The sequence below is a fragment of the Mastomys coucha genome, unplaced genomic scaffold, assembly GCF_008632895.1.
Source record: "Mastomys coucha isolate ucsf_1 unplaced genomic scaffold, UCSF_Mcou_1 pScaffold20, whole genome shotgun sequence".
In the NCBI taxonomy this organism is placed as follows: domain Eukaryota; kingdom Metazoa; phylum Chordata; class Mammalia; order Rodentia; family Muridae; genus Mastomys; species Mastomys coucha.
This window is the reverse complement of record NW_022196903.1, coordinates 8,965,893-8,968,965: the sequence shown is the minus strand read 5'-3', so window position 1 is coordinate 8,968,965 and position 3,073 is coordinate 8,965,893. Positions and strand designations below refer to the sequence as shown.

At 33.5% G+C, this 3,073-nt stretch overlaps 1 pseudogene; it reads right to left on the bottom strand.

The window, feature by feature from the left end:
• Nucleotides 1-786: 786 nt before the first annotated feature.
• Nucleotides 787-3,073, bottom strand: part of LOC116098477 — a 5,076-nt pseudogene continuing 2,789 nt past the window's right edge.

Here is a 3,073-nt window from a genome sequence, read left to right as displayed (position 1 = left end):
ATTAGAATTCAGTTTTCAAACAGATAAGTGTCATTAATGATTTTAGTAATATTTATGAAACATTCCCTATACCAGAAGGTGGACTTTGACCACATCAATATTCTACTTAGTGAAAATGTTTTATCCTAGGCACTCTTTCCCAAATTGCCTGATTAAATTTCATTTATTTTGATATTGTGCTAATTGCATATCAACCTTGTGCAACAAGATAAATGATAATATTAAATTATCCTTTATATCCAGTAAAGTGTGTCAGTTATAAGGTTATCTCACAACTTATAATATATTATATTTGCTCACCTTTTAAATATCCTCTGAGTTTTGCATATAACAGTTTTAGGTGAAGGTGTTACTAGTCATTCATTAGTTTCTATAGAATAACTTTTAAATCTAACTCATGAAAAGATGACAAAGCCTTTTTGTTTTTGTTATTGTTGTTGTTGTTACATATTAAATAATGGTAAAGAATCCCTGACAAATGAATTGTGAAGTTCTATTGTCAGCGTTGAGTAGAATGTTTAATTTTTAAATCTCTCATTCATTAATTCACTGATTATGACACCAGGTTTAATGTGTTGCATTTGTGTATCACATAGGCACTGCTTGCTCAACATCATAATGCTTTATTCAACATTTTCAAAGTGAAGACATTTAGATATTACTATTTTTTTTTTTTTGGATGGGGGAGAATTTCCTAAATTGCTTAAAAATCATTTAAATATTGCATGATCCGTTTTTTTTTCGCAGTGCCTCTTTGATTTATTCAAATAGGCCATCTCCATTTGCTCACTGGAATTTAGCAATTTTTAATAGGCTACGCAGCAGACTTTTTTCTTCTGTGGTAGGCTTCTTCTCTGCTGGTGTCTTGCTAACCACCTTTTTCCCTGCAGGTTCTTCAACTTCTTGACATCCATAGCTTCTCTCCTTTCTTGCCTACTGCTGGCTTCTTGTCTGTAGCTCCCTTCTCTGGAACAACCTTCTCAGGTTTGGCTGCCAGCGCAGCAGCTGCTGCTTTTAGCTTTTTCACCCAAAGTTTGTGATTTCTGGCCTGGTGAAGACTGGTATTCCTGCACGTAGTCTTTGCGTAAGGATTCAGCTTCAACATGAGTCTCAGGTTCTTCAGTGGATGGATTCTTCTTCAGGCCCTATGCTGAATCTTCTTGCATGGTGCTCTGGGCTTTTCAAGATTCTGCTAAGGTCTATGTTCATTGTCTTGTGCATGGGAAGGTTATAGTTACTCTTGAGGGATGCAGCCTTACTCCAAGTGCCATACAGCTCATCCAACTTCGGGAAAGCACTTTCAGTGCAAATGCAGAAATGCCCCACATGCCCATCAAAAGCAAGTTTCAAAACGTTCAGCTTGCTTACAATAAGCAGAGTAATACCAGGGATGTTTCGGAATGCCTTGATGGTACCATTATCTTCATTATAGACGACGCAGGGACCCCTGCACTGGATCCTCCGTTGGCTTCTCGTTTTGCCCTCTCATTCTCTGAGAGGCAAAGACCTTTTTGATGTCATTCCAAGCTTTAAGTTTCTTAAGCAGCTGAGCAGCCTCCTTGGTCTTCTTGTAACCTTCAACTTTATCTTCAACCACCGAAGGCAGCTGTTTTATTATTATTATTATTATTATTATTATTATTATTATTATTATTATTATTATTATGTCTTCATTCTTCTGTACCTTTTATCTCTTCTCTTATTTAAACTCAATTGTCTTAACTCACAATTATACTAAACTAAATTTCTGTGGTTTCTTTCACTCAGTGCAAATTAATATAAGGGAAATTACAATGGGAATGAGTAAGTGTTTACGATGCTGAGAGGTACCTGTCTTCAAAAATCCCATGAATAATACCACATTTCATTTTTTTTCTGTTGGGTAAAAAGATAAATTGGATTTCCCCGGAAATCTTTTGATTTAGTTCCATCAATATCAACATTATATTTGGCTTTATCAAGATTCCAAGAGCAATTCATTTAAGGTTAATCATATTATTGACATTATTATTTTCTATGAAGTATCATTTATCTTACAAAGAAGATGTAACATTTCATGAAACTGTATAGAGCATATTTCTTTTTGATGATTCATTTTTGTCTTTAAAGCTTGATGAACGACCTATCACTCAATCTTCTGATTTATGGCTTTAATGCAAATTCAGTTATATTTGAGTAACTTATCTTGCTCTGATGGTCTTGCAATATCTTAATCCTGCTTTAGAAACTACCAGGCTATAAAATTTACAGCTTTTAAATAAACAAATAATGAATAAATGAATATGTAAGAAAACTGTACTTGTGTTCCTTGTTAATATAAACTCAATACCCACTTATACATGCTTTGTTTATTTACTGGTTTTAACTAGTTTTTCACCTATTTTTTGCAGTGAAAGTCAATATGTAAAGTTGTACTCCATATTCTGTCTTATTGTCAGAAGGGAACTGAGTGAAAATTTCTAATTTTTATTGTCATGTGTTAATTGTATGTAACAATGACAATTATTATGACTTTTCATGCATATATGAAATATACTTTGGACATATTAAACCATGCATTATCCCCCTCGAATTGATTTATTTTCCAAGTAGCTTGCTTTTTACTTGTAAGTATTTCATTCCTAGACTTTGCATTTAATAAAAAATATACAATTATTTGACTCCCTGAGTCTGTCTTATTTCCCCTACAAAATGATATCTCTTCAGTGACATACATTTTCCTGAAAATAATAGGATTTTATTCTCCTCTACAGCTGAATTATACTCTATTGTATATTGTCTGCTAATTATTCAGCCATTGGTGGGCATACAGTCTGATATCAGATTGGTTGGTGTGGATATTGTTAAAATAACCAGGGTGTGAAGGTATCATCATTATAGGCTGATTTTGATTCCTTCAGATAGACACACTCAGGAATAATGGCCTTGGATCATAGAAACATTCTCCTTTGAACTTTTCAATGACTCTCCACACAGAGTACTACAGTGACTATATTAGTTTATGTTCCTAACAGTGTGTATATGTAAGGTCCTTTTCTTTCCATATCTTCACAAATGTTTGTTTTTTTTTTTT